This window comes from Triticum aestivum, chromosome 1B (genome assembly GCF_018294505.1).
Source record: "Triticum aestivum cultivar Chinese Spring chromosome 1B, IWGSC CS RefSeq v2.1, whole genome shotgun sequence".
In the NCBI taxonomy this organism is placed as follows: domain Eukaryota; kingdom Viridiplantae; phylum Streptophyta; class Magnoliopsida; order Poales; family Poaceae; genus Triticum; species Triticum aestivum.
This window is the reverse complement of record NC_057795.1, coordinates 246,779,222-246,785,567: the sequence shown is the minus strand read 5'-3', so window position 1 is coordinate 246,785,567 and position 6,346 is coordinate 246,779,222.

The following is a 6,346-nucleotide window of genomic DNA, read 5'->3' as shown; positions in this document are numbered from 1 at the left end:
GGGCACCATCACAGTCGACGGTGACAGGAAAATCACACTCGAGTGTGAGGAAGGAGATGCAGCCAAGGTAGTCAGAATCCCGACCCGACTGCTAGAATCCTATGACTTCACGACCCTACGAAAGCATGTCGATCCAAGTCCCACTACGAATCCATGTCAGGTAGAATCCATGTTGAGTCGTGATCCAAATCATAGAATCCTGTACAAAATTTCATAATCCTGACTATGCTATGAACTATGTCCGATTCTACTAATTTATCTAAGTTGTTTGTTTAGTTGTAGCAGAATAGTATGCCATCATCCAAAGCCCTTTTCATATACCTCATGGACCTTTATTCCCCTCCCAAGCCCAAATGCTCAGCCACTGACACCTTTGATCTAGCTCTCAGAAACGCTAGATCGAAATTGAGGATCAGGCTTGTCGATAGATGGAATTGGCATGAAAAGGAGGTTGCTCCAAGATTGATTGGATAAGGAGAGCAAGACCATTCAAGGTTTAGCACTGCAGGTCAGATAGACAAGTGGTCTACTATTCATGCACTCTAAAAAGAACCTAAGTAAATTTCGTGCAATTAAGGTTTAAATGTTCTATATATTTCCCTATCATATATGTTCCATACATGCGAGCTAGATGGTAGGTTAGCCATAAAAAGAAGTGGAATACAATTAGCATTGATGTGTACGTTCTTTGCTCCTTATTTAGTGTCAAAACTCTATACAACACATATAAATTTCTTGTGTGCATACAAAATATCTTATTTGAGTAAATCTAGTAGAATCCTCAATTCCACGACTCGATCTTACCACCCGATTCTGTCTGAGGAAAATTGATCCGACTCCGAATCCCGACTCTGACTACCAGTGTATGCCGAGTCGGCCTGCGGAGTGGAAGAGTTGAAGTTCTACACAACCAAGCTTGACCCGACTGATATGACGTCTTTGAAGAAGCCCACTATTAAGGTTGATCCTTTACTCAAGTTCAAGTCGGCCGAGGATATAAAGCAGGTTGACTTCACCCCTGGTGATTTGTCCCATTAGTTCACTATCAAGACTGGCATGGACTCCAAATAGGAAAGCGCGCTCATCGAGTTCATCCGTGAAAATTGGGACATCTTTGCATGGAAACCTTCTGACATGCCTGGTGTACCAAGAGAACTCATTGAGCACCACCTTAATTTGGATCCTAAGATGAAACCTGTCAGACAATATCTCTGTCGTTTTAACGAGGAGAGATGCGAGGCTATTGGCGAGGAAGTGGCTCGACTCCTGGCAGTTGGCTTCATCATTGAAGGTTTTCTCCCTGAGTGGTTGGTTAATCCAGTTCTTGTTCTGAAGAAAAACGAGACTTGGCAATTGTGTTTTGATTACACAGACCTCAACAAGGCTTGTCCCAAGGATCTGTTTGCTCTTCCTCGCATTGACCAGATCATTGACTCTACCACCGGTTGTGAGTGCTTATGTTTCCTGGATGCTTACTTTGGATATCACAAGATCAAGATGGCTATTGAGGATCAGGAGAACACAACGTTCATCACACCTTTTGGAGCTTTCTGCTATGTCTCTATGCCTTTTGGGTTAAAGAGCGTGGGGTCTACTTATCAGCGTTGCGTACAAAACTATTTTCACAAGCAGATCGAGCGCAATGTTCATGCCTATGTTTATGATATCATGGTCAAATCATAGAAGAAAAAACCTTGCTGGCCGACCTGAAGGAAACATTCGATAATCTCCAAGTCTACCAGATGAAGCTCAACCCGGCCAAGTGTGTGTTCGGCATCCCTGCAGGAAAACTACTGGGTTTCCTCGTGTCAGAGCGAGGTATTGAGGCCAATCCGGATAAAATTAAAGCCGTCTCAACACTTGCGAATCTGGCCAACATCAACGGCGTACAATGCATGGCGGGACGAATTGTGGCCTTAAGCCGGTTCATAAGCTGGCTTGGCGAAAAAGTGACCCCCCTTTACCAGTTGCTAAAGAAGATGGACGACTTTGTCTGGAATGATGCTGCAGATAAGGCTTTTGAAGCCCTCAAGCAATAGCTGGCTATGGCACCAAGCCTTGCTGCTCCAATCGACAAAGAGCCTATGCTCCTATACATTGCCGCTAACAATAAAGCGGTGAGTGCTACAATTGTCTTATAACGAATATCCAGTCTAAAGGCCAGTCTATTATGTCAGCGAGGTTCTGACCGAATCCAAGCAGCGATATCCGCATTGGCAAAAACTGGTATTTGGTGTTTTCATAGCTAGCCGCAAACTGAAGCACTATTTCGAGGAACACCTGATCACTTTGGTCAGCTCAACTCCTTTAGGAGACATTATCCAGAATCGGGAAGCCACAAGCCGGGTCACTAAATGGGCAATAGAGCTCAGTCCTCATCATTTAAAGTACGTGCCTCAAACTGCTATCAAATCTCAAGCACTGGTGGATTTCATTAATGACTAGACTGAACTACAAGTCCCCGAGGAGAAGCCGAACAATACATATTGGACAATACACTGTGATGGTTCCAAGCAGTTGGAGGGATTGGGGGCTCGGGTTATCATATCTTCCCCACGAGGTGACAAATTTTGTTATGTTCTAAGGCTCATGTTTCATTGTACTAACAATGCAGCTGAGTATGAAGCTCTCCTCCATGGGCTCCGTATGGCCAAGGAGATGAACCTCAGGGTCAGGTGTCTAGGCGAGTCATATTTGGTCACCCAACAGGTCTCTAGAACATGGGATTTGAAAGACCCCCTTATGGCGGCTTATCGGCGTGCCGTAACTGTTATTGCAGGGCACTTCAAGGGTTATCAAGTCGATCACATTGATTACTGGCTCAACGAGGCTGCCGACACTCTATCACAATTGGGCTCTCAACATAAGCCGGTACCTCCCAATGTTTTCCTTGACATGCTCCATAACCCTTCTGTTAAGTTGCCATCGGAGGAAGATATCGCTATTCCATACCCGGAAGCACAGTTGGTTGCTGCTCTTTGATACATCCATTTTGCATCATGTTTACCTACTATTATTTACTATGTTTTTATGCATAATAAAGCTTTTTGGACTAATTCTAATTCCCTTTTCTCTCATAATATGCAAGGTTTACACAAAGAGGGAAAATACCGATAGCTGGAATTCTGGACCTGAAGAAGCTACGTTAGAGTTACCTATTCTGCACATCTCCAAATCGGCTGAAAATTTACAGAGAATTGTTTTGGAATATATGAAAAATACTGGAGCAAATAACTACCATAGGAGGCCCACCAGGTGGGCACAACACACGTGGGCGCGCCAAGCACCCCAGGCGCACCCTGGTTGGCGCGCCCTGTTGGGTTGTGCCCTCCTCGGCCCACCTTGGTGCCCCTCTTCTAGTATATAAGTCATTTGAACCTAGAAAACAAGGGGAGGACTTTCAGGACGGAGCACCGCCATCTCGAGGCGAAACTTGGGCAGGAGCACTTTTGCCGTCCGGCGAAGCAATTCCACCGGGGGAACTTCCCTCCCGGAGGGGGAAATCATCGCCATCGTCATCACCAACAACCCTCTCATATTTGTGAGGGCAATCTCCATCAACATCTTCAACAACACCATCTACTCTCAAACCCTAGTTCATCTCTTGTGTTCAATCTTCGTACTGGAACCTCAGATTGGTACCTATGGCTGACTACTAGTGTTGATTGCATCTTGTAGTTGGTTACTATATGATTTATTTGGTGGAAGATTATATGTTCAGATCCATTATGCTATTTAATACCCCTCTGATCTTGAGCATGACTATCATTTGTGAGTAGTTACTTTTGTTCTTGAGGTCACGGGAGAAATCTAGTTGCAAGTAATCATGTGAACTTGATATGTGTTTGATATTTTGATGATATGTATGTTGTGATTCCCATAGTGGTGTCATGTGAACATCGACTACATGGCACTTCACCATATTTGGTCCTAAGGGAATGCATTGTGGAGTAGTTATTAGATAATGGGTTGCTAGAGCGACAGAACCTTAAACCCTAGTTTATGCGCTACTTCGTAAGGGACCGATTTGGATCCAAAAGTTTAATGCTATGGTTAAATTTTATCTTAATACTTCTGTTGTAGTTGCAGATGCTTGCTGATGAGGACATCAATACCATGGTTACACCCACAGCCCCTGCTGCTATACATACTAGACCAATTACTAGAGCTCGTGCACGCCAATTAAATTACCAGGTACTTTCGTTTCTTGGTAATGATTCTAATGTTCATGAGAATATGATGTTGTCTAAATTAGATACATTTGTTTTGCTTACAAATGAAGGGCCTAGCTTGGAGAAGGATGAACATTGGAGTAAGAACAAGCATGGAGAAGATGGCATGCGCAAGGGGAACAAGAACAGAGTTACAAGTGATGATTTCAGGACATTGAAGCCACCATAATGAGTGCATGAAGCCTTGGACGAAATATATAAGATGCTACTTCATAATTTTCGTCCACAGGCTATTCTAGGTGCTGCGTCACCTTATTATTGGTCCAGGCCCATGTAATTTCGAAATACTTGATTATAGGCTGTTTTTAGAGTCCGTATGTGTGGGGAAACAAGAGTTAGGGTTGTTTTCGGACCCCTCCCTCAAGGGCCACGAAATCCTCCCTCTTCCTCCATATATACAACCCTTAGGGTGTTGTTTAGACTTTGGGTTTTGTTTAGATTAAAAGTTCTCCATAGCTGCAACTTCGCATACTTCGTTTGTGTTCAATGACCAGACAAAGACGTCACAGAACCCCACCTTCATTAATAAAGCTTTCCTCTATTATTCGCAATATTCAGATTGCAATCTTAGTTTCTTGCTTGTTCTTAGTTTGCTTGCAGGAAATAGACCTTCGTGGTCAGATTGATCATGCTCCGGCATGGTCAATAACCTCTCGGAGTTGGTTTAGTGATTGCTAAGGCGCGACGTCCTCGCATGTTCGTAGTTGGATCGTCAAAGTCGACTTCCACCAAAATGGTAGACACCATCTCATCGAAAGACGGGGCACCTTTTCCTCTATCACTTGCGAGGGGGTTCATCATAAGTAGGAGGTTTGTTCAAGTAAGAACAACACCTAAGCACCGGTCCACCCACATATCAAATTATCAAAGTAGCGAGCACGAATCAAACCAACATGATGAAAGTGACTAGATGAAATTCGAGTGTACCCTCAAGAACATTTTGCCTATTATAAGAAACCATTTTGGCATGTCCTTTGACACAAAAGGATTGGGCTACCTTGTTGCACTTTACTTACAGTTACTATTACTTGCTCGTTACAAATTATCTTGCTATCAAACTACATGTTACCGAAAATTTCAGTGCTTACAGAAATTACCTTACTGAAAACAACTTGTCATTTCCTTCTCCTCCTTGTTGGGTTCGACACTCTTACTTATCGAGAGGACTAAGATTGACCCCCTATATTTGTGGGTCATCAAGACTCTTTTCTGGCGGTGTTGCCGGGGAGTGAAGCGCTCTTGGTTAGTGGAAATTGGTAAGGAAAAATTATTACTACGTGCTGGAATTTATTGTCACTTGTTACTGTAGAGAACCATCCTTTGAGGGGTTTGTTCGGGGTATCTTCACCTTGACCGGAACCACAATTAGTTGCCCCTCAACCTACTGCACCTACTGAAAAATTTGGTTAGGAAATTCCTTCGGGTATGATAGAACAACTACTAGCTAATCCTTATGCAGGAGATGGAACTGAATGATAATCCCGACATGCAGGGAACAATCGTAGCAATTCCCAAAGGTGGAAGTGATAAGTATGGAGTGTCGAACCCATAAGGAGCTAAAGGTAAGATCAATATTCTCTCAAGTCCTATCTGCCACTAATACGACTCTACGTACACCGAATGTTTGCTTCCAACTAGAAACGAGAAATAAAACTATGTTGTGGGTATGAAGAGGATAACTTTGCATGGTATCGGAGAGCTGAAATACAAAAGTAGGTGCTGTTATCATAAAGTTAGAATATATTACTAAGTATTATAAATAACAAGTGTGGAATAATGATGGGTCGATGTGCGGAGTTATCCTAGGCAATTGTTAACAAAATCGGTAATCACTATTGCAATTTCATATGAGGGAGAGGCATAAGCTAACATACTTTCTATTCTTGGACCATATGCACTTATGATTGGAACTCTAGCAAGCATCCGCAACTACTAAAGATCATTAAAGAAAAACCCAACCATAGCATTAACATATCAAGTCCCCTTTATCCCATACACAACAACCCCCTAACTCGGGTTTATGCTTCTGTCACTCAAGCAACCCACTATAAGTGAATCATGAACGTATTGCAACACCCTACAACGGGAATCCCTCATGCTTGCGTGACACGGAG